Source organism: Eutrema salsugineum, unplaced genomic scaffold, assembly GCF_000478725.1.
Source record: "Eutrema salsugineum unplaced genomic scaffold, Eutsalg1_0 scaffold_3, whole genome shotgun sequence".
Classification (NCBI taxonomy): domain Eukaryota; kingdom Viridiplantae; phylum Streptophyta; class Magnoliopsida; order Brassicales; family Brassicaceae; genus Eutrema; species Eutrema salsugineum.
In genome coordinates this window covers 9831500-9858261 of record NW_006256756.1, presented here as the reverse complement: position 1 = coordinate 9858261, position 26762 = coordinate 9831500, and the positions used below count along the sequence as shown (strand labels likewise).

The 26762-nt window shown below is 38.1% G+C and overlaps 1 non-coding gene and 1 pseudogene across 1 annotated transcript; both read right to left on the bottom strand.

Annotated features, from left to right (window-relative positions):
- Positions 1 to 7321: 7321 nt before the first annotated feature.
- Positions 7322 to 26762, bottom strand: part of LOC18014479 — a 73930-nt pseudogene continuing 54489 nt past the window's right edge.
- LOC112085697 lies at positions 23717 to 23823 on the bottom strand. Its single transcript, XR_002898997.1, has one exon. It is a non-coding gene; the product is annotated as a small nucleolar RNA R71 (small nucleolar RNA).

Sequence of the window (26762 nt, the reverse complement as noted above, 5' to 3'; positions counted from 1 at the left end):
CAAAAGACCATTTTGGATAAATCAGACCGTCAGAAGTTACACATCCGTTGAAAACCTTCTCACTGTCTGATCATATCGAAAATTGAACTAAAGATAAAGGAGAAAACTAGCTTTCAAATGAATTTAGTTTGGAGACAATCCAACGGTTAGATCTCCAGATATCTTTGATTCACTGAAGACATATTATGCAGTCTCGCGAATGAAGCAAACACAGAATGAAGATTCAACTTTATAAGCCAGTCTCCGCGGGTCCAGGGTCCACGACAGCGGAGAACACACTCTTGGCCACGATTAGACTCTCTAGCTGCGGCCCAACCGCCATTCACCACGGTGGAAGCCTCACAATCAAGACTGACTAAAAGGCTAGCCCAAGAACCCGTTTCAATCCCAATTCGTCTTCTCTTCAAAGAAAACCCGAAGGACGACTGGACAGAGTTGACGACCTATAAATATGTATCTTAGCAGAACTATTTTCGTGTGCCTCAAAAGAGCCCCTTTTGGGAGCCACCAAATTTAGATTTTCTAGGGTTATTATGTTTTTATGTTCTTAGTTTTTAGTTTAAGGAGATAGAGATTTCTCTTGAACCCTTTTAATGTTCTACCTTTACGTTATGCAATCTTTAAGTTCAGCTTTTACTTTTATGTCTTTCAATTTTTTTTTACTTTCTTCATTTTAGATTAGTTGTTTAAAGAATTTGAAGAGAAGTTTTCTCGGAGCCTAGCTCTTGAAATTGAGATGCTTCTTCTTCATCTCATCGTCTCTTTTTCTCTAATTCTTTCTTCTTATTAATTTATGCACGTTTTCGAATAATGAGGTATGACTTATAAGGCTCCATCGAAGGGAACCAAATATGTTCGATAGGGATCTTCGCGAGATAAACCAAGTCGAATTCTATAAATCTTTCTTCTAAGCTTTTACTGAAAGCATGGATCTAGAGTCGTGAACTAGAGACTGATCTAGGCACTTAGTGTTGCGAGATTTTTCATTTGGTACCAGATCTAGCTTGAGAATAGCGATTCTGCCATAGGAGTGGAAACTTACCTATGGGTGAATCGTGAATGTTGATGAGTCCTGTGCAAGTTCCTGCGTCTTCTCCCTTCCAGGGCCAGAGTGGAAACCTACTGGTCAGGTTCGCGAGAGACAGTTGGTTATGACCACGTGAGTGGAGTAGTCATACCATTGTGGCTCAAGTTCTAAGAATTTACTAGGATCAATTTTAAAAGCTTTGTTTTGCATGATTTGAATCGATCAAATCCCGTAATCATCCTTTATGTTCAACATTGATTTATTCACTTCTAGTTTAGGTTTATTTTCCTTCTTAACATACATATATAGAAATCGTGACAACCTATCCAAAATCCCGTTTATCGTCTTAGACTTTGTTTACTAGTTCTGGTTTTAAAGCTCTGCAGGTAAAGCGTGCATTCTCTGTGGATCGATACCCTAAGCACTACAATGCACTTTTGTGCACTTGCAGATAACTAGGGTTATAAATTTAAAACATGAAGCCGCAAAGTAAATCCTAGCAGCATCACCTGACAGCGGGTCGGCTGATTGTGACCGCGGCCAACCTCTTGCGGCCAAATCGTTCTTCTCTTTGGTTTCTACTGGGTCGAGCATTTGGAAACCAATCTTTTTTTTTAGTCTTTTCGGTTTTTCTTTTCTCATTTTTTTGGTCTTTTTAATTTATAAGAACACGTGAAACTAAAAAGAAAAAAATATATATCAATAGAAAAATAAAGGAAATCCTAAAGAAAAACATACCTAAATGGGTTGCCTCCCATTAAGCGCTTCTATTTTAATTCATTTAGCTCGACTTGGCAAAGACTGGCTTAGTCTAGTGAAGATCTTGTCCTAAGACAAGTCTTCTTCCATATTCTGTTGTTCTCTCTAGCAGGTTCTTCCTCACTTCAAAGTTCTGCTTCAAAAGGATTTGTCTTTGGGCGTTTTTCTCCTTTGCTGTTAAAAGGGACAGCATTAACGAAGATGTCTTTGTCGACATTGGCAAAAAAAAAAAAAAACTCTCCGTTTTTCTCCTTTTCATTCTCAACTAGTTGTAAAAACATTTTCTTTTGTATGAATAAATTGAAACTTAAATATAAATCCTAGAATTTAACTCCTAACTACACTGTGATTAGGTCAGCTAGAGTTTTTTTCTTTTTCTTTTTTCTTAAATATAATTCTAGAGTTAAGACATCGGCTCCGTTTTCTGTTCTAGTATGAGGTTTACGAAATCCACTATGATTTTGAGTCACTTAGAACGACACATGGACGAAACATAACAATACATGTTGAGTTGGATTGACCATTCACGTTGAGACCATGAACTTTCACCATGTGGAAGAAGATTTAGATTTTCCTCTATATTTTTTTTTTCCTCTACTCAACTATTACATTACATGTGGTTAGTCGGAGAAATGGTCCGAGAACCATCTTCGACCGGCTCGGTATGATTGATTTGGAGAAAAATTAATCCTCTTGCTCGAGCTTCTTTTACAAGAATATCCGCTCCGACATTTAGATTTCTGGGGATATAAGATAATGTGAATTCTGAGTAGCTCACTTGAAGAATATGGAAGGATTCCAGCTCTGCCATAAAGGACGACCAATCTGCTGGAGATTCAGACATGCTCACAAGGTCTGAATAATCCGGTCTGGAAATGAACCAAAATCATCCGTCTTTCTCTCAAGCATGACATAGCCCATAGGAGGCAATCCATCTCGGCGTGAAGAGCCGAGAGGCTTGTCCGACATCCCTGTAGTCTAAAAATCTCATTTCCCCTGCCATCCTCCAAACTCTACCTGATGCCGTTAACCAGTCTGTGATTGATCCAAGAAGCATCAATCCGGAATATCAGGATCCGCAGATCCTCGGGTGGGGATATCAGAGGCGGAAGGGGGACCATCATCCCAATATCTGCTTCATCGTTGTCTTCGGGTTGGTTGGCGATTCTTTAACTTTCAGCTTCCACCTTTGCATGGAGCAAGGTATCTTCCGGGGAAATTTTTGTTCCTTTTAATATTTTGTCGTTCCTTGCTTTCCAAATAAATCATAGAATCCAAGGATATACATTCTTATGAGGATCTGTCATGCCTAACTCTTTTGTTTTTCAAAAGAGAAAGCTTATATTTTGATAAATAGAGGTACTCGGGAAGAGATCCGGAAAAGACGGGAAGTCTGATAACGCTGATAGTAGGTTTTTAGCCTACTAAGGTCAATTAACCTCTTGTGTTGTAGCACTTGAGGGTCAATCCAAATGGAGATTATCTAGGCACCAAGACTATATGTAACTATCTTAATCCAAGTGTAATGAAACAAGTTGGTGATTAAGTGATCTAAAAACCTAAAATAAAACAAACAAGAAACAAGCAGTAATTAAGAATTAAACAAGCAAACAAGACAAACAAAACAAAAACTCAAACTCAAAATAAGAGAAAGCTAAATCTCTAGATGTGATCATTGATCAGGGTGCTTTAAATGTGAATTCATGATGCTAAGCAAACAATGCAACACTTGCAATTCTTTAGTCTAGACTTCCAAATCAGATTAATTCATTCTCATGACAAAAATCCTTTTGTTAATTACCAAATCAAGACTAATTCCCATTAGATGAATAAGCAACCAACCTGCATAGGTTCCAAGTCTAAAAGAACCAGACAGCCTCTTTGTGCATCGAAATAAGAGCTAAGAAAGACTGAATCTTACACAGAAAGACATAGCAAGCAATCACATGATCTCTAATCCAATCAACTTAGAGTTTAAAGCTAGACTAATCCTCTCATGAAGGTATTAATCTCTATACTAATCCACTTTCAAAACAAATTCCCATTTGTGAAATATGAACTAGTAAGCATTAAGAATCAACTCTAATATGTCATTTATACAATTAACAAACATCATCATGGCATTAATGCATAAACCCTTAGTTAGCTTTCATTCAGGCATTTCATCAAACACTTTTGGTGCATAAAAAACCCAAATTCTAGACCCAAGTGATGTGCAAGGATCTAGCATTAGGATCAGCTAACTAAGGAAAGGAGAAGAGAATCTAAGCTTAAACAATCATTAATCTACATCTAAGCACCCTAATCTACACACCTAGAACATTAAAAGAAGACTACTCATTAATCATGCTTAACACACCTAATCTTTTGCAAGAGATGGTGTTAAACATAATTAGAAGCAAAGATGAAATGAAGAATGATAAGAAACAGCTTTAAGATGATTAAATCCCTCAGAAATCACTTGATCAAACTCGTTTTTACACAGAAAAGGAAAGAAAACTAAGAGAGAATGGAAGGTAAAAGATAAGATCTTAGGGTTTTCTCCAAAAAAGCTATTTATACTAAGTGTTATGGACCGGGTAAGTCCAGGACAAACTGCGTACTGACCCGGCTCAGATGGTTCTGGTTGCTGGTGTGCGAGATGGTCACGTCCATGGCTGACCCGCACACCCATCTCGCACCAAAAGGCGCTCAAGACTCCTAGATGGTCAAGTCCTTTCTCAGCCGCACATCCATCTAGCACTTCATCTTGCATGTTCTTGTGCGGCTTCAGATCCTTCCCCACTCACAAGCCCAGGTCGCACACTCCAGAATGTATATGTGCGAGATGGTCACGTCCTTGCTCAGGTCGCACACCCAAGGCGGTCTAAATTGTGAACACATGTGCTAGATGGTTCCTGATAACACCGTATTTTGACCACTTTTATGGATCGTTTTGAAATACTTTTTCTATGTTTTTAATTGCTTTTAAGTACTTTTATCACGTTTTTCTAGTATTTGTAGTTCCAAGACTCTTTTCAGGTAACTTAGGGAAAAGCTTAACAAAATGGATAGAAAACCAGATTTCCGCTCAGAGTCAAACCGTCAGAAGTTCATCCCTGATTGAAGGCCTTCTCACCGTCTGATCCAGCTCAAATTTGGAGACCTTAAAGATGGAAGTATCAGCTTTCCAGTGCACTTTACAGCTTGGCAATCCAACGGTTCAATCAAAAGATACACGAAGAGCAAGATGTCCCGTAAACCAACCGGCAAGCACTTCCACCCGCGGCCAAACACTCATTCCCCACCGTCAGGAGCATCCCGACCGCGGCCAAACACTCGTTCCCCGCGGTCACACTTTTACCGACCGCGGCCATCAACCTCCGAGCCCAAAAAGCCCATTTCTGAAGCCCACATTTGGAGAAACCCTAAGTGACGTCTAGAGAGGTCTTGAGCACTATAAATACATGTCTTAGGAACCCTAAACGGAGTGTAATCTCATCACCACCAAAATCATTACTTCATATTTTTATTGTTTTTGCTTTAGCTTTTAGGGAGAGAGAGATTTGTTCTCTTGAACCCTTGTTCTTTCTTTTTCAATTTCGGTTTCTATTCTACTTCTTAATACTACGTCTTTGATTTCGTTCATCATGTCTGACTAGTTTTATTGTTGGGATTAAGGGATTTTCGATGGGGAGTTATATGTTCGATGAGGATTCCATGAGCTTTTGAGCCGAATCTTAAAAATTTTTCTTCTGAATTCGTTTTTATTGCATGAGAGTAGCGTTATGAACTAAAATCTGATCCAGATGCTTGGTGACACGAAAGTGTTCATCAGGTATCAGATCTAGTTTGGGAGAGCAAAACAAACATAGGAGTGGAAACATACCTATGGGCGATTTGTGAATTAGGACGAGTCTTAAACATAATGCATCTCTTCTCTTCCAGGGCCAGAGTAGAAACCTACTGGTCAGGGTTGAGAGAGATAGTTGTCTATGATCACGACAGTGGCGTATTCATACGTCCGTGACTCCAGTTCAAAAAGTTTAAGCTAAGATCTTATCAATTTTACTCTCTAGCAATGTTTTGAATCGTTCGTACCCCTGAGAAAACCTCCCTGAACCCCAACGCTTTCTTTCCCATTGATTTACACCGATTTTCTTTCAAGCTTTAGTTCAATATTGTCTTTCCTTTTTAGTTCATTTTTATTTAGCAATTAGATATCCGTTTTTTACATTTTTAGTCATTTTCGTTAAGTTTAATTATTACGTCATTTAATTCCCGTATCTCTTTTAATATTTCGTCTTTACATTTTAAACACACTACCAAACCCCCACAAAACCGTTTTGGTTCTAGACTTCCTTACTTAATACTTATTTCAAAGGCTTTTTGCAGGAAAAGATCCTCCTTCCCTATGGATTCGATCCCTAAGTACTACAATCGATCAGCTGTGCACTTGCGGCTATTGATTTCATTTAGGGTAAAACTTGACAACCCTCACGACACACCACATCAGTTCCATTTCATGTCCAACTCGCACTCCTATCTCGCACAACATTTTGGACTTAGCCAAATTTGATTCTGGAAGTCTCTACCTTACTCAGAGTCTCCTTACACGCATCTATAGAGTCGCATCTTGCTCCCAGATTATGAGTGTTCATGGGTGCGAGTAAACCAAGTCGCACACCCAAGTCGCATCATTTCTCATTTTATCGGACCACTCCACGTTTGATGCATCATAACTCCTGTAATACTGGTCCAAATGGCTTGATTCAAACTCCAGTGGCAAGGCAGCTTAATTATCTAGAATATTTATGAAGATTTCAAGTGCTTAAGAGGAAAGGAAGGATTACTGGAGGGTTATTCTTTGACGTGCATTGCACGGGTCCAAATCGGCTTCTAGACATGTCTTCCTTCCGGTTGCAATATCTTCTATATCACAAATCCAAATCTCATGATTATAAGCTTTCTAGAAACTAGACTCAATTCTATCAAACTTCTATGAAGACTCAATAAACAAAATCGGAGGGGAAGGCTTCCCAGTAACGACGTCTTTGAGGCGTATCGGGTTTCTCCGGAATGATTGCGAGACATGTTCGTCTTCCGGTGGCCATATCGTTCGGCTCAGTGCTCAAAATGTCTTGATCCTAACTGTTCTGGAATCTAGACTCAATTATCTTGATCTTTTCTGAAGACTCCGGAAGCTGAATTATCCGGAAAGACCTTCCAGTACGTGATATCGTAGATGTATCTGCACCCGAGATTTTTGGCCGAGAATATCCGACCAGCAGTACAGCCTTTTTGCCAAGAAGCTCCATAATTCCCTTATTCACCATTTTTGATCATTTCAACTCCATTTCTTCTTCTGTTTCGCATTCTCCACTCCAAATAAGCCCCATAAACACCTGTTTAATACTCCAAACCATGCAAAACTCTCTTGGACCTAATGCAATCTCCTAAGTCCTCCAACGCTGGTTTATAAGGGTTCATCAGTGGGGCAAAAACATATTAGACTTGGACGATGATCAATGACGTCTGGTCTAAATTTGTAGACTTTCACTTGTGTGTAGGTGAGTTTGGAACAATGCGAGCACAATTGTCCTTGAGGAGAGGTGGGAAGAATGGGTTCAGTGGAAACATATGAGGCCAACAATTTGCATCTAACGTTGAGAACGCCTTGCAACATTTTCAAACTTGCCAGAGAAAATTGATTTGGAGATTTCCAGCACACATCCTTCGACATTAAAAAGAGATGACTAACATTTTACCAAATCAGTATGCAAACCGGGCAGTAAAAGTCCAGGATTAGATGATGACGGTTGCACTTGAGCTACTCCTTGACTGATGAAAATGACAGCACAAAGGAATATAACTAAGAGCACCTCCAACGCTGGTTTATAAGGGTTCATCAGTGGGGTCCAAGGGCTTTTTGGGTTAATTTTAAATCAAAAAACCTAATTTTTCAATGATACCATCTCTTGGAGATCAACCCGACGAACCCGTCTCTTTAGGAGTTCATCGGCTGTGTCACAACCGTATTGGCCTCTTGGTAAGTAGTTTCCATGGAAAAACCTTTTGGGCTTCAGTCAAAATTTTCTCGACTATGGAGTTCAGCATTCTCCGACCAATCGCCATCGCCGGAAAACCTACGCTAAGGCTTCTCCAACCAAATACTCTCCCTCTTTTTCGTCACTCACTTCCGCTTTCACTTCCTCATCTCTCTTCTTCGACCTGTCGTCTCATTTCTCCCTCTCAGTTCCCTCTTCAGCGTTTCTGGTCTTCAGCAGTGAGTGGAAGATGCAAGGTACCTTCTTCAGCGTTTCTGGTCTTGAAATTGCTCAATTTACCGTAAATTTCGATTACTTGAGTCTTGAAATTGTTCGATTCCCCAACAATTTGAGATTTTGGGTCTTGAAATTGTTCAATTTACACATGCTTTGATTATTTGCGTTTTGATTTCTTCTCTTGTTTCCATATTGTAAGATGGTTGATGAGGTTGATTTCTTATTGTTTGATAGAATTTTATACATTGAGGAAAGATGTTGAAGTAGCATCAGCTCGTGTCGAAGAGATTAGAGCTTCTTCTGGTTGTTTACTGCATTGGTTGTCATATATGCTCTGTAATCCGGGATTGCTGGATATACTGCTGCATTGTTTACTGCATTGGTTGTCATATATGCTCTCACTTCAGGGCTTGTCGTTTTCTGATAAGGTCTCGTTAGTCAGCCGAAAGTCTTCCCCCATTTGAGTATTTACTAAAATCGTTTGGTATGGTTTATGCGTTACTTTGCGTTATGCATGATGGAAGTATTCATGATGTTAGAGGTTATTGTAACTTCCTTTACGACCTCTCTTTTGTTCTGGAAAATGCATATATCATTCTTATGAACATATGTGAATTGTTGGGGTCTTACCTTACAGGCCATGCGGTTTTACCTTACAGGCCATGCGATCTGAATCTATTATCAGTATACTCTATTTTCTCCATCACATGTTTCTTGTTCTATTCATATTAATTCAAGAGATTTTGATACCATATTGTGCGAACAATTTTAGAATTCAACAGATTGATTTAGAAAGACGATATTGATTGTCTTGGCAGATTAGGAATCTTATGGCCGGAGAACACTTCCGCAGATGGCTATGGCTGGTTTTTTGCCGTTCAGTGCCATTTATATGGCTGGTAAATTCTTAAGATCCCTGATGAAGTTCAGGGTTGAAGGGATAAAATAATATGGGGTTCTTAGGAATCCAAAAATCATAAAAACTAGATTCTAACCCGTCCATAGGCGGGCATGATTTTTTTGGCTAAAATGAAAAACAAATCATAGGTTATATCTAATTAATGTTCAGTTCAGTGTATATATAGAGTTGAATGTTATGGATGGAATGATATGTGGAGTGTAAACATCAATACGTATGATGTTTATGATATGGAGATGTAGACTTTAAGTATAGGTTAGCAATCAAATGGGTCAATTAAAATACAAATTTGCTAAGTGTATATATAGTATAGAAAGCAAAATTGTTGATAGTTTTATAGATTTTAAACAATCAAAGCCCATCAATTTTTATTACAATCATTTGGTATATTATCTTGAAAGCCCATCATTTTAGAATTTATATATAGCAAACTAAACCCTAAACCATGAACCAAAAACGCAACAAATATAAATGCAAACATATTTAGCCCATGGGTAAAAAACGAAACAGAAACAGAACACAGTTAAAATTATGTCAAATGAAGAAATATTAGTACATATTATAAAGCACTTAATTATCACAAACTGAACCTAAATCCATCTCCGAGTTAAACCTACAAAACATTTATATAAGGAGATTTGTTAGTAAAAATAGATATAAAGTGATTTATACTATAACATGAAAAAGAAAAAGATGATGGAAATTTATTAATTCGGATAAAACATAAATGTATACTTCAATAGACAATATATATATATATATATGTATATATATATCATAACATAATAATGTAAATAATCTCTTACCTATTTCTGAAGTCGACAACCTCGTGTATTGGAGAATCAATCAAAACCGAGAATAACATGTAAGAGATTTAACATACATTCTCCTATTGTTTTGATCTGCATAATTTAACATATTTGTATAAGTTACGTGTGAATGTTTAACCTAATTAATAAAACAGACACATTGTTTTAAGTATTCACTTATAATAATATTTACCTTCCTTAATAACCCAAAATCGGAGAACACATACTGAGCGAGAAGATCTTTTATGCCTCCACTGTTCATAAAACTCTTGAGCATTCTCACCAAAAGCAAAACATGTAATAATACATGCTCTATATCATGAACATTATGAATAAGTTAGTAACATATACCATATAATAAATAATTAATTATATATATAATTAAAAATAAATAAATTTTACTCTTCATCCACGATGTCAAAACTTAATGTATCCTCTCTAGCATGAGCCAAGATATTTCCGACGGCAGAAATAGTTCCAACTAATTCTATATTAAGACAAATAAAAATAAAAATTTGGAAATTGAAGACAATAAGAGAATGTTCATAATATATGTTATTACCCGTCAAAACATTCGGGTCAGTCTTCTTCCGCAGAATATCAAAAGTTCTGGCTGCATCCAAAAAGTAGTGATCTGTCTTTGGCTGGATATCAAATATAATGGACCCATTATTGAGTCTAATATAGTACTTATGGCGAGTTAGCCTCAGATCTCCTACATCTAGACACACTTTGAATCCCATAAACAATTTCCACTCCCCTTCTCGTACTCTATCTTCTACAAATACACGTCTTGCGGCCAAATAAGAGCAGAAATTTTCACACCCTAACAATACAGACAATTGTATACGATCAAATAAGCAAATCGAATTTTTAACTAAACCCTAAACAATTAAAACTTTTTCATCACCGATTTGATAGGAATTAACATGTGAGAAGAATCTATATGATAAAAATTTAATAAAAAATATGATAAATTCATATTCTGCAATTGTACCTTATGATCCATGAGTATCATATGAATACTCTCTCCGCCATCTGAAGGTCGCCTCCAAATACTCAAAATCTTCGCATCAATAGCCCAACATTGACCAACGTCATGTAAATCTTCCAACTCATCTCTGTGGATTCTTGGGTAATCCATAATTTTAGACAATTATCGATTAAAAAGAGTGGATGATTTTTTACTTCTGATAGAGATATTCTTATAAAGCAAAATAGACGATGTACTTTAGCTTTCAAGGCGTTGTAGGGAAAAGTGTGGAAGATATAAAGGCAAGCCTAATTTATATTTTTGAAACTCGTTTTTTTATATAAAAAAAATAGTGAATTAAATTGTGTAACTAAATGGGACTTATTTATTTCAGGATGATTTAAATTTAATAACATTAAAAACTAACTAAGTAAAACGATAAAATTAAATATCAAATAAAATAAGTCTATAGAAATACATAAAGACAATTGTTACACGATAAACCTGATGGGCTTGCGGGCCTAGGGTTGTTTTTTAACAAGCCTGTTGGTCCTCCAAAAGTTTCAAATTTATAAAACCCTAGTGTCTGCAAGTGCACAGATGTACGTTGTAGGACTTAGGGTGTCGATCCACAGGGAGGATGTCTAATCTGCGATAAATAACAAACTGGAAAGTAAGTAAAGTCATAAACCAATGAAAGTTTTGGGGTTTTTGGTTAAGATCCTAAACTAAACATAATCACTATTCACAAGAAATTAAATGCAACGCAGGATGAATTTCAAAAAGAATATCTCAAGCATATCAACTCAAACTAAAGACTCTTAAACTCAGAGGTTGCGACTTAGACTTCTCTGGTTTACTCTAATCGATGTATGATGGCTTTCCAATTAGCTTCCGGGCGATTTATCTTCATCTGTTTCTGGGAATCTTCATGGAACTAGAATAGACATATGTATGATTAACCAACTCTCGTTACCTTAATCAACTAATCACTTAGATCTAGCAATTAACTATCACTCTCATGCTAAACTTAAGATCATGCATTAGACATTAAATTCGTCTTCTCACATCTTCTCTATAGGTAGCTTTCGACTCCTATAGCGACTATGTTCTTCTGAAGCTAGGTATGGATGATCTGATACAGCACTCTCGTGGCTCTGATCGATCCTAGGCTCAGAGAATAGGTCAGGAATCTACTCTCATGCTTTATGAACAACTTAGAAGAGATGATATCCAGAATATAGTCTAGAACAATAGAAATCCTAATCGATATATAAGCTTGTCGATATCTTCAAACAACTTGACTCTATGTGACTAATCTACATGATGCAAGGAATGATAAAAGACATAGAACAATGCAAAAGAATGAAACAGAAAATTTCGTAGAATAGAAAGGAGAAAGAACAATGGATCTGGAGAAGAATCCCCATCTCCATCGCCTAACCCTAGAAAAACAGAGGTTGGTGGCTCAAAATCTCATTACAGGAGCACACACCCGTTTAGGACTGCTAAACAATGTATTTATAGGTTCTAAGGTCTTCCAGGTCTCATTTAGAGCTTCTCTGAGGAGAAATGGCGAAGTGGGCTTTGATTTTGGGCCTTGTGGCTCGTCCTAAGGTCCACCGAGGGTGAGTCTTCCAGGGCAGGTAAAACATGTGTTTCCCGCGGGTGAGAGTCTTGCGAGACTGGTGAACTGGGTCAACTTGTTCTCCATGTATCTTTTGATTGCACCGTTGGATCTTTGTGATGTAAAGTGATTTAGAAAGCTGGTTGTCTCCTCTTGATTTTCTCCAAATTTGAGCTGGATCGAACGGTGAGAAAGTCTTCATTTGAAGCTGAACTTCTGACGGTCTGACTCTAAGCTGAGAAAGTGGATTTCTTCTATTTTGCCATCATTTTCCTTAAGTTTCCTGAAAATAACCTTGAAACTACAAATACATGGAATCATAATAAAAGTTCCTAAAACTAAGTAAAACCTTTGAAAAATCATTAAAAATCAATGGTGAAAAGTGATCAAAATTGGGTGTTATCAAAACCCTAAATAAAATGTTCGTTATTTAAATTCATTACATAAATAGTAATATGATGACATATCTCCTTAGACAATAGATGCTTAAATATAGTCGCCTTTACTCAAGCATCATCTTAGTTCCTTGGTTTGATATTGGATTCTTTGCCGGCCAGAACGAACCTGTTTAATAAGTTTTTAAAATTATATCAGCAAAAACAAAAAAAAAACTGTACTTTAGTCTTACAACTTCACTCAAATTCTTACATGTAAGCAAACTTTTGAACTTTAGTAATCTCTGGGTCAAAAAGAAACAAAAAGTCCTCCTCCGTTTCTAACAATATGTTCACCTACAAAGTAAAATATAAAATCAATTATTGACACAGTAACATAATTTTGTATAATTTCGGAAAGAAATACAAACTTAATTTACATATGGTTACTAACCTTTATAGACCCCAAGTGTCTCCACTCAGTTAATAGAACAAAAACACGATCAGACTTTCTCGATTTTCACGTATTATCGAAACAATTCGCAAATTATCAAATGCAAAACACTTGATAACGACGTCCCTAAGTATACAGGTAACAAAAAAAAACTATGAATACTTAAAAAATAAAACAATCTTAAAAAATAAAAATAAAATATTTACTCGAGATCTCTTATATGAAATTCTAAACATTTTGTTGGATGGATTCCTGAAGTGGACTCAATTTCATTGTCCATTGAAATTTCACCAACATAATCGATCGCACCAACCAAATCTATTAAAAAAAAAAACGATTATGAGACATAACGAATAAATGGACTAAATATTAGAGAAAACAGTCATTGTAAATATCTTAAACAGAGAAGTAAATATTACCAATAGGAAACGCAGGATCGACTATCCTCTTCACAATATCTTCAAATTTGATTAAGTTCAAGAAAGCTGATGTAGATATCGCTTCTGGTAATTTGTAAAGCATGGTATCTGCCGTAAGAATAATATTGTAATTATGAGTAGTTGGGCGCTCGTTCCAATTGTTCCAGTCAGTAGAATTCACAATAAAATTACAAAACTCAAACCAATCTCCTTCGTGACATTCTTTTCAAAAATATTCATGGTTCCAGTTATAAGCAGCACCATGAATTTTGCATCCCTAAAAACGATATATTTAAAAAATAATTTTTAACTGTTATGGCTAAAAATTAATAAATACTAAAAAAACCCATATAACAGAAATCTAATATTGTTTACCTCTTCATCGCAAAAGATGAATTCCACACAATCCCAACCACTGCTGTCTTTCTCAATCCACTTCTTGTAAATCACAACACGTATTACAGAGTTATCTTGCCATGGTATGAGTTGACTAACCAAGTCATAGTAAGAAATTGTTAGAGAACTTAAATCGTTAAGAATTTATTTTTTTTCAACCAAAATATCTTAGAATGCAAGATTGACTATCAGTTATGAAGACAGGTTATATATAGAAGACAAAAAAATAGAATCGTCGTCAAAAGTAAAAGGTGCACTACTTCATAATAAATTTCGAACCGGTTCGATTTTCTTACTAAATAATTACCGTAATTATTAAACCTATCGGTGCAGTTAAAAACGTTTCTATACAATGACTGCACTACTATATTTTTATGTCTTAATTCATGTCAATATATATTCTACATTTTATATAAGCAAATTTTCAGAATAATACAATATTTTTTAAAATATATTATCTACCAAAAATATGAACAACTGAATATACTATATATTGTCTTAAACGATAAGTAATGCGATTACTTAACAATTAGTTTGCTACATTTTTGATTTGATATATCATGTAATATGGATAATATAAGTGCGATAAGTACATAACATTTGGTAAATCATGATAGTTAGTTTCTAAAAACATATATAGAATATTAAGTAATGTGCATGCAACCAAAAAATTTATTGATGTGATAATTCACTTACATGAAATGAAATCTGCTTGCTGTAGGATATAGGTCTGACACATAAAGATGGTAGGTTCGAGTGCATGCACTAAAGTAAATAGACAGTATGTTTCTTTTTGATGCAATCAAGGTTGCTATATAGCTGTATTTTGCGCATGGATTGAGTATTAATTTATAAGGTTTTCAAAGTAATATCTAGTTAGCGGAATGTTTTATCTCTTTCAACTATTTTCCAATCAAGAATATCAATTTTAAACTCAAGTAGATGAATATAGTTTTTCAAAAGTCAAGTCTAATATGCAAGTTGTCTGATACAGTAAATTATATATAAGACAATTGATTCAACAGTCTTTATGGTACACTTATAGTATTGTTATTCGCTAGTTGTAAAACTTAAATCATTAAATAAAATAGTTTATAATAACTATAGTATATCATAACTAAACCTTTGTATCAGACAACAGTACTATAAGTGTACCTTACAGAATCCACTGTCTGAACTATTTACAATCCAATCTGTTCGAGACTGATTTATCTCATACACGTCATCGTAAACTACCAGTTCGAGATGTATATAAAGGTAAACATTGTTCAATATATATTCGATCGAAATAAATACAAACAAAAAAAGTTGCAAATACAAACGGTCATTATACAAAAATAGAAACTTCTATCTAGTTTCTATCATAAATGGGTCATACCAAACATAACACTTCTACATTAAAACCCAAAACAATTAACCAAATGACACAGTATTTCAAAAAACAAATAATTCTTCAATTGGTTCGACATATATTGTTCAATTGAAAAGATATAACAACGTCAAACGATAAACAACACTGAGCCGAATCATATAATAACCATAGGAATACAGTGACGCATTCACACCTACATAAAATATAAAAACAAAAAGTTTTAAATAATGAATGCATTATATTATTAACAGAACGAAGACGAATATGAAAAACATACCTTTTTAATCATCATGATCATTTCCTAAATTCCGGAATACTTCTTTGAAGACAACATTCGTTTTTTGTCTTTGTGGATTACCATCTCTATCTACTATCAGTATTTTCAAGCCTTTCTTCGATGTTACCCGAGATATTGCAACATATAGCTGCCCATGAGAAAACACAGGACGAGGTAAATACAAACCTACTTCTGATAACGACTGTCCCTGACTTTTGTTGATGGTTATAGCGAATGCAGCTGCCAACGGTAATTGTCTACGTCTTAATTTAAAAGGCAATATTGCATCAAATGGAGTGATCAGCAATAGTGGAATAATAACTTTGTCTCCAGATTTATCTCCGGTAATAATTTACGCTTCTATCATGAAATCCGCCATTTTTGTAATCTGAAGTCTAGTTCCACTCATCAATCCCGCTTTAAGATCAATATTCCTGAGCAGCATCACTAGACACCCTATTTTCAATGTAATACAATGATTGGGAAGTCCAGCAACTTTTATACTGTTTAAAAACTCAGGAGTAAAATCGGGATTTTGCAATGCTCCGGAGTCAGCAGGATCTATAGTATCAGAACTCAGATATACTTTTGACTCTCCAATGTTAATTAGTTCAAGATATTGATATAAGTAAGAATAAAATTCCAAACACAAACCAAAAAACACAATCATATAAGATGGACATATTGTACTTACCAGTCATCTTCGACAACATATGTTCATTTATATTGTTCACATCTTCATTGGTTGGACAATGTATTGCTCTTTCTTGCCAAAATTTGGCCTCTTTTTCCTCATGAAACGATGTTTTTTCCCCGTAAATTTGTGTACATATTGCTTCGATTGGATCATTTACGTCCGTTATAAGGAACTCCTCAGGAATATCAATCATTGCTTCACCGTCATTTGGCTCAGCGATTTTACCTTCGCCAACATCGAAAATCCATTCAGAAAATTCCTTTAATTTATTTGCTTGCTCAACACTCAAGTCACGTGACAGTAACCTCATGTTTTTTGTTAGCTTCATAACTTTGCAATAATCCTAGATATAGGATGCATTCAATGCAACATTAGCAACATCTCCCCTTTAAGCACCATGCATGACAGGTAGAATCTGCCTGAAATCTCCACCAAATACAACAACTTTGCCACCAAAAACACCTCCTTCTTCATTCTGCATGATCTCAGATAAACTTTTATCTAACATTTCAAAGCAGTATTTACTCATCATAGGTGCTTCATCCCAAATAATAAGAGATGCATCTTTTATCAAATTTGCAACTTCTGAACCACGTTTCATCGAACATGTAGTATAATTATCTGGGTTAATAGGTATACCAAACCGCAAATGAGGTGTCCGACCTCCTTGTAACAACAAAGATGCGATTCCACTTGATGCAACGTTTAGCACAATATCACCCTTACATCTCTCTTAAACCATTGCAAGTAGAGTAGATTGGCATGATTAATGATGGGAAGTGAAGATGGAGATGATAGATGATGATGGATTGCAGCTTTAAACACAAAAGATCTTTGATTTCTCTTGCTTAAGACTCAAAAAAGTAGATATCTCTTACAAAGGAAAGTCTTTTCACAAAAGAGGCAAAGAAATTAGAGAGAATAAAGCTTAGTCTTGGGAAAAAAACCTTAAAACATATTTATAGTAAGTAGCTCGGACCGGGTCAACCCAGGACAAACTGGGTACTGACCCGGCTTCAAATGGGTAAAATGCTAGGTGTGCGGCTTGGTCAATTGTTTTCCATCCCGCAGGCCTGATTCGCACAGCCATGAAACTAGTCCTTTGCGCCTAAACTCCTTCAGCCTCAACCGCATGCCTATTTCAGCCTCTTCAGTGAACATATGTATTGTTCAGGTCTTCTCCTCTACAACTCGCACAACCAAGACACATTCTGGAGAAGATATGTGTGCAAGTTGGTCTTGTTCAGCTCCAAGTTGCACACCCAACTCGCACAACCTTGTAGATTAAGCTGCACTCCCTTCTCGGTCTTAACCGCCAACATATGTGCTGTTCAGGTTCTTTTGCTCTCTAACTCGCATACTCATATAGCACAGGTTGAAGCATGTGTGTGAGTTGGTCTCCTTCACTCCCAAGTCGCAGGCCCAACGCGTTCTGATCCGCGAACATATGTGCTACTCGGTTTCATCTCGGCCAACCCGCATGCCCAGGTCACACAGCTTGTGGACTTAGCATATTCTCAGCTCGGAAATCTTTACCCATGCTCAGGGTTCCCTTACCCGCACATCTGCACTTGCAGCTCAATTCCAGACTTCAATCTGTAAGTGCTGCGAGTTAACCAAGTCGCAGAACTGTATCGCACAATCTAAGTCCGCTCAGACCACTTTGCATTCGGGGCAGCGTAACTTCCAGGATATGGACCCAAATGGCTTGATTCAAATTCCAATGGAAAGAAGACTCAAACATCTCTATCTTTGGTGAAGAAATCTTTGGTGCTTGGGGAGTGGAAGGTTCCCCGGACGGCTCATCTATGCAGTGCACTGAAACGATCAAAAAGAAGCTCTTGGACCAGTGCTTACTCTGGAGACAGTATATTTCAGCACATAGCTCCAAACCGGATGATCTCAGATGTTCTGGAAATAGCACTCAAATAACTTGAATCTTGATGAAGGATCCGGCAACTTAATCGAACTGGAAAGGCATCGTCCCATGCAATCTTTGTGACTTATCGGATCGGTCTTCAAACTGTTGCGAGACAGGTGTGTCTTCCGGTGAGCTTAACTGTCAGCTCACGACTCCAAATCCAACGATTCCACCTGTTATGGAACCGCAACTGAATCCTATCCAACTTTTATAAAAACCCTGGCAACTGAATCGGACTGGAAGTCAGGATCCTCCTCATATAATTCATTGATGTGCTCGAACCCTAAGACCTTGGCCTCCATGGTCGAAATCAAGGTGTGCCACGAGAAAAAGCATCAGCCACCACATTGTCTTTGCCCTTCTTATATTTGATGATGTGGGCAAATGTCTCAATGAACTGCACCCACTTGGAATGCCTCTCTTTAGAGTTGTTTGTCCTCTTAGGTGCTCGAAGGTCTCATGGTCCGTATGTATCACAAACTCCTTGGAAAGAAGGTAATGTTCCCAAGTCTCCAACGCTCTTAAAAGCGCATACAGTTCCTTGTCATATGTGGGGTAGTTCAGGGTGGCTCCACTTAACTTCTCACTGAAGCAAGCCACTGGCCTCTGCCTCTGGTATAACACGACTCCAATTTCTAACCCTGAAGCATCACATTCAACTTTAAACATTACGTCTAAATCAGGTAAAGCTAAGATAGGTGCTTGATTTAAATGAGTTTTAAGAGAGTTGAAAGTTGTTTCTTGGGCAGCTCCCCAGGAAAAGGGAGTGTTCTTCTTGATAACAGCCATGAGTGGGGTATCTATTGTGCTGAAATTTCGCACAAATCGGCGGTTTGCTAAGCCGTAAAAAATCTTCACTTGACTGATGGTGGAAGTAGTTGGCCATTCTTGTATAGCCTTGATCTTATCCTGATCCACTTGTAACCCCTGTTCACTAACAATAAAGCCTAAAAACACAAGCTTGTTAGTACAAAAGGAGCACTTCTTAAGGTTGGCATAAAGCTCTTCCTTTCAAAGTGTTTTAAGAACTAGTTCCAAATGCATAAGATGATCAGATAAGCATTTGGTGTATATAAGAATGTCATCAAAGTACACTACAACAAATTTACCAATAAAAGACCTTAGAACCTGGTTCATTTGACGCATGAAGGTGCTGGGAGCGTTGGTTAACCAAAATGGCATCACCAGCCATTCATAGAGGCCTTGTTTGGTCTTGAAGGCGGTTTTCCACTCATCCCCCTCACGCATTCGCACCTGGTGGTACACACTTTTGAGATCCACCTTTGAGAAGATAGTTGTGCTGCTTAGTTCATCAAGCATGTCGTCTAGACGAGGTATAGGGTGTCTATACTTGATGGTGATGTTGTTCACAACCCTACAGTCGATGCACATCTTCCAGGGGCCATCTTTCTTAGGCACTAACAACACAGGGACCGCACAGGGGCTGGCTCTCTTGCACATAGCCCTTGTCCATCAAATGTCTTACTTGTCTCTCAAGTTCTTTGCTTTCTTCGAAATTCATCCTGTAGGCTGGCTTGTTGGGCAATTCTGCACCTGGAATGAGGTCTATTTGATGCTCAATGCCTCGAATGGGAAGCAATTCTGTGGGTATCTCTTCTGGGAAGACATCATTGAATCGGTCAATGAGTGCTTGAACCTCCAGAGGTATTGTTATCTCCTTGTTTCCTGTGCTCAAACACTCCTTATAAACCATTAGTAGCACAGTGCCTTTGGCACATAAAGTTTTTGAAATAGCTCTGGAAGTAAGGTATAAGTTAGTTTTACTTACCTGGTGCTCCTTGCTCATTCTAGCTTGTAATTCATGTACCTTGGAGGGTTTCAGTAGGGCCAAGTTATACTTGTGTTCTCGGTGAGTGAATGAAAAGAAATTAGTGCGTCCATTATGCATGGTGGCTCGGTCGTATTGCCAAGGCCTCCCTAGCAAAAGATGTCCAGCCTGCATCGGCACTACATCACACAAGACTTGATCTTGGTATTTGCCTACACTAAAGGGGACAGTGACTTGCTCGATAACCTTCAGCTCGGTTGTGTCGTTGAGCCATTGTTACTTGTATAGTCTTGGGTGTTTGATGGTTTCTATACCTAACCTGTCCACCATAAACTTGCTAGCAACATTAGCACAAGAACCTCCATCAATCACTAAATTACATATCTTGTCTCGGATAGTGCAACGAGTGTGAAACAAGTTTTCACGTTGAAGCTTCTCCTCAGGGTTGACAAGAACACTGAGCACACGTCGAGTCACAAAATGACAGTGTCAGGGTATTCCACTTCTTCCATGAAATCATCTGGCTCGTCATCGATCCCATCTTGAGACTCATAGTCCCCACCGGGTAACAACACCATCACATGCTGGTTCGAGCACTCCCTAGCCTTGTGACCTCTCCCCTGGCACTTAAAACATGTGATTTCTCGAGTTTTAGGGCCACTAGGGAACTTACCTTGCTCCACACGTGAGATCTTAGCTGTCTCAGGTGCCTTGCTTTTGAAGCGTGAATCTATCTCTATGGCTTTTCCCTTATCCACCGGCTTAGAGCTACTTGCATTCCATGTTTGAGGGGCACGGTTCCTGTTTGATATGGCGGTTTTGCGTTTGATCTGCTGCTCCACTTGCACTGACAAGTGCAACAACTTGTGCATTCCACTATATTGAGCTCGCTCCACTTTACGGGCTATACGCTCTTGTAAGCCTTCTATAAACTGAGCCATCAAAGCCTCCTCAGTCTCTTATTGCTCCAACAGGTTCACCATCTTCTCAAACTCCTCAAAGTACTCATAAACTGACCTAGTTCCCTGCGACAATTTCCTAAAACGCTTTTGTAAGTCTTGGTGATAAAGATCAGGTACATACTGATAACACCGGATTTTGGCCATTTTTATGGATCTTTTTAATATCTTTTAAAGGTGTTTTTACTCCATTTTCAGAGGTTTTCAAAGGATTTCTATGTTTCCGGATTTTAAAAGACTTTTCAGGTAATTTGGGATAAAGAGGCACAAAATGGAACAAAAAGACTCTTTTGGATAAATGCAGACCGTCAGAACTCTCATGGAGAGACGAAGACCTTCTCACCGTCTGATCACCCTCAAAATTGGACAACTTATAGAAGAATCAACCAGCTTTCAAATGCACTTGGTTTGGAGACATTCCAACGGTTGGATCTCAAGATATTCCATTAGCCCCGGAGCCACGCGGAGTCGGCCAGCATTTCACGCGACCGCGGCCAACAAGCTATTTGCCGCGGTCAGAAGCTTTCCGACCGCGGCCAACAAGCCAATTGCCGCGGTCACAACACTCCTGACCGCGGCATTCAAGCTCCGACTTAAAGCCCACTTATCTGAAGCCCAAAGTCATTCCCAGCCTCAATTCTGGTACCCTAGAGACCATGGAGTATTGGAGACTATAAATACATGTCATTTAGGTCGTTTTTAGAGAGAGCTTTTCATACTTTACAGAAACCCTTTTTCTTTAGCCGGTTTTATGAGATTTTTGTAGAAGATTGTTCAAGTCCGAGTTCTTCAATAGAGAAGCTTTCTTTATCTCTTTTCTTTACTGTTTTTCATTACTTTTATTAAAACCAATGATGATGTCGAACTCAGCCATGTCTGAGTAGATCCCGAGTTGGGCTTAGGGTTCTCGAAAGGGGCTCTCATAATCGATTAAGACATCTAGGTTTATAGATCTGGGATTTCGACCTTTTCTCTGTTTATTCTTGTTCTTATTGCATGTATACTTGATTGATCACCTAGTATCTGATCTAGATAGTTAGTGTTGCGAAAGTTTTCATTAAGTATCAGCCCTAGAATGAAACAGGCGATTTTTCCGTAGGAGTGGAAACCTACCTGCGGCGAGATCGTGAGTATTGACGAGTCTTGTGCAGCTCTTGCGTTCTCTCCCTTCCAGGGCCAGAGTGGAAACCTACTGGTCAGGGTTGCGAGAAACAGTTGGTTATGATCACGACAGTGACGTAGCATATCGCCGTACTCTAGCTCTAGAACCCATATATTGTTATCCGTCAATCCCAATCTATCTACCTTAGTGTTAAAACCGATTATGATCCCTTAGAGTTCCCAAAAGCTCAGCGTTTTTAGCCATAGTTTACAATTCCATCGATTTTTACTTGCTTTCTTAGACCTGCATTTCAATTTCCTTAGTTCGTTATTTACTTGCTTTATTTACTTTTCATGCGATATTTTACTTGCCTTATTTTTGTTTAGTTCGATATTTTACTTATTCCATTTGCATCTCATTCGATTTTCTTTACTTGCTTTTTAGGATAGATTTATTTGCTGTCTTTTGCTTTAGTTTAATTCGCAAGAAAAACAACCAACCTTTAAAACCAATTTAGTCTAGACATAAAGTTAAAAACCGTAGAAGAATACCAGGCACACAAATCTCTGTGGATTCGATCCCTAAATACTACAACTGATCAGCTGTGCACTTGCGGCTTTCATTTGTTTTGTTAAGGGTAAAACTTGTTCCCTCACGCAGTTAACACGACATCAAGTTTTTGGCGCCGTTGCCGGGGATTTGTTTCGCTGCCTTTTGCTATTTTTCTTGTTTTAACTTCTGTTCTAGAGACCTGATCTCTAGTTCTTTCTTAAAGTTTTCCTGAACTATCTTTCCCTTCTTTTGCCTTTCTCTGAGTTGCATGAATACCAGGCGTAGACCTGCAGGAGACATTCCAATTCTAGACGAGATAGACAGACACGAAAGAGAACTTCGAAGACTTAGACGAACGCAAGGAATGGCCAACGACGACCAACCTGGAGATCCAATTAATCGAAATTTAAATATGGACCAAGAAGGGTCCGAACATGGAGAAAATGAAGAGAATGATCACATAGAAGGTGATCATGCTCGACAAGATGGAGAGGAGGATGAGGTTCTTCCAAGAAACCACCAAAACCGAGAGAGAGAAGGACGTGAAGACCTTGATCCACCCATCAATGCAGCCGATGGTGACCACCCAGCAATGCAGCCGAATGAACGCATTCACCGCCCCATTCCGCCAGCAAATCAACACCGAAGACAAGCCAGGAACCATCGCATAGCTGACTTTGATGCACCTACTCAAAATTTTCAGAATCGATCTGCGATTCAAGTACCATTTCCAAACCAGAATGAGTTTGAAGTCAAGCCTCAAATCATCTCATTCTTGAAGCAAAACCAGTTCCATGGAGTTCCTTCTGAGCACCCAATGGACCATATCGAGCTTTTTGAAGAAATTTGCAGCATGATGAGAACAAACAGAGTTCCACCTGACTATTTAAAGTGTAAGTTGTTCCCTTTTTCATTAGCAGATAAAGCTCACCGTTGGTTGAATTCTTTGCCTGCAGGATGGATTACTAATTGGGAAGAATGTAGAACTGCTTTCTTGAACCACTTCTACACTAAGTCAAGGTCGAACAATTTGAGAACGAAGATCTCAACCTTTCAACAAGGGCCAACTGAATCTTTCTATGAAGCTTGGGAACATTTTAAGGAGTATGAACGTGATTGCCCTCATCATGGATTTCATGGATCAAGCCTGCTGAGCACATTTTATCGAGGTTTACAACCAAAATACAAACTTTCACTTGATACAGCTAGCAATGGAGATTTTCGGCAAAAGACGATAACTCAAGGAAGAGCCCTCATCGAAAATTTGGCTCAAGCCAATAGCAATGATTGTCCTGAATATGATCGATCGATGAAGCAAGCCAGAACAGACAACAAGGAGATAACCGAGTTGAAGAACATGGTGAGCCAGCTTCTGAAGAGCAACAATCGCCCGATCCATGCTTGTGAAACCAACAATGGCGCAGAAGAGGAAGGGCCTAGTGATATCGATCACATTAATCAAGCATTTCAAGAAGAAGATGTGAACTACGTAGGAGCACTGGTGCCATACCAAAATCGCTCCAACAACAACTTCAACAACAACTTCCGGAGTGCAAATTACAACAATCTCTCTTACTGCAATCCAAATGTGGAGAACCCTCAAGATCAGTACTACCCACCTCAGCAAAAATCATTCCAAAACAGGTTTCAAGGTGGAAACTTTGGAGGAATAGTACCATATCAACCGCGACAGCCATATAACTACCAAGGTACGGGTTTTAACAATCAATTTGTACAACAGCAGGGAGTCACGACGAACCAGCTAGCTTCATCAATTGGTAGACTTGAACAGTCAATCCAACAGCTTGTTATGACGAACGAAAAAGCATCTAAAGACGTGAACGTGAAAGTGGACTGCATGTACAATGATCTGAATGGTAAGTTTGAATCTTTATCTTCGCACGTAAAGAAGTTAGATGTGCAAGTCGCCCAAACAGCCGACTCTATGAAGAGGCAAAGTGGAGTTCTTCCAGGAAGAGTTGAAGATAACCCTAAGAAGTTTTGCAACGCCATAACAACATTGCCCGAAGAAGAGTCCGGAACCGATGGAAAGAAAGAAGAAACCCCAATCTTTGTACCACTGTACAAGGATATCGATCCCAAGCAGCCACCGTTTAAGGTACCTGAACGATCACCGTTTCAAAGGCTTACCAAAGCCGATGATCCGGGACTTTTTGTTTTCCAGTGTTTCATTTCAGGAATCAAGTTTACAGACTGCTTGTGCGATTCCGGAGCCAATGTCAACATCATGTCTAAGACATTTGCCGAAAAATTGGGCATAAAAACCTTAAAGACATCGACGGTTAAGGTTATCTTTGGAGATTCATCTCAAAAAGATACTAAAGGGGCGATTCATGATCTACAAGTTCTAGTGGGAGATAAGATTGTTCCAGCAGATTTCCAAGTCTTGGAGATGGATAAAGACAAGGAGAGGCCACTCATTTTCGGGAGACCATTCCTAGCTACAGTAGGAATAATCGATCACGCAAACCGGCATGCTGTTTTCCTCAATGTGGACAGAAAAAGGTACTATCCTACTATCTTAGATGAATTTCCAAGTAAAGGAAACAGGCCAAAAGAGAAAGAAAAGGAGAAGCCGAAAGCTTTTGCAAAGATCAAGATCATCATTCCACCGGACGCAACAGAAACTAGTGAGGATCAAATACAGGAGCTGAGCGAAAACACAAAAACGGTTCTGAACAACATTAAAGTCCGAAAGAAGATTAAAGGTAAGAAGACTTCTCTTCAAGGAGAAGAAGTAAAACCTCCACCAACCGGAAGTGATAAAGGCACATCAAGTGGAGTGCCATTCAAATCAGCCTGATTCCTCATGCTTACGTCGAGCTAAACGACTTAAAACAAAAGCGCTTAATGGGAGGCAACCCATTTAGGTACTCTTTCTTTTAATTTTCTTTTCCCTTTTAGAGTTTATGCTTTCTTTTTCTTTTTACATATTAGGTATTTTATAAAACAAAAAACACAAAAAAATCAGAAAATTAGAAAAACCAATAAGAAAAAGGTAGGTCTTTAGCTGCTCGGCCCGGCAAAGACGAGAAGATTGGACAATAGGCCGCAGGAGGAAGACCCGCGGTCGCAACAGACCTGACCGCGACCAAGAGTGCATCGACCGCGGCGCCGGAAATGTGACCGCGGCCGAGCCTTCAGCCACCGCGGTCGCGCGTCTCCTGACCGCGGCCATTGGTCGTTGAGATGATTCCGCGGATTTCTGCCGCTTCCCGGTGTTGCCTGGTGTTTGCCCGGTGATTCCCGGTTTTGCCTGGTGATTCCCGGTATTTCCCGAAATGTTCCCGGTAAAACCCGAAAAGATCCTTCATAAGTTTTAAACTTTCCTAATGTGCAAACAAGAAAAGGTAAGTTCCCGTAAACTTAAAAATTTCCAGAAATTTTCCGTTTTTGCTTCAAAAACGCTTTTTAAAGAAAAGAAACAAACTTTTTGGATCAAAACTCTTTCTTCTCTTCTCTTCCAAAAGACTTAGAGATTTAGGAGAAAGAACACATTTTCAATTCTTAAGCTTCTTAAGAGATTTTTGGCTCAAACCTCACTCTTTTTCAAAGCTGATTTCAATTCTGCCATCAATTCTCTCTTTTCAGCAAGGTATGAACCTCAAACTCACCATTCTTACTCGATTTTGAACTTAGGGTTTTCTTTAAAAACCCAAATCTTGGTCTATGGATGGTGGAAATAGCTTAAGAATGATAGATTATTCATTTAGGTTATCTAAAAATCGATTTTAGCACCTAGCTTAAGAGGAATTGAGATTTTTGAAATTTGGATTCTACATGCTTGATAAAAATCGAATTTGGTACAGCAAAATTGATGAATTTGATTTAGTCTTGTGTGATTAGTGATTAGTATTGGGCAATCTTTAGAATTCACATGGAAATTGCTCATAAAAACCGATTTTTAGAAGATTTCTATGTTGAGAACATCAAAAATCCGAATTTAGTCATGAACTACTTGATTTCTCTGATTTAATATCAATTTTGTTTGCTAATAGTTTTAATTAATCTCTTTATACTAGTATTAGTATAACAGATCTTAATGTGTTAAA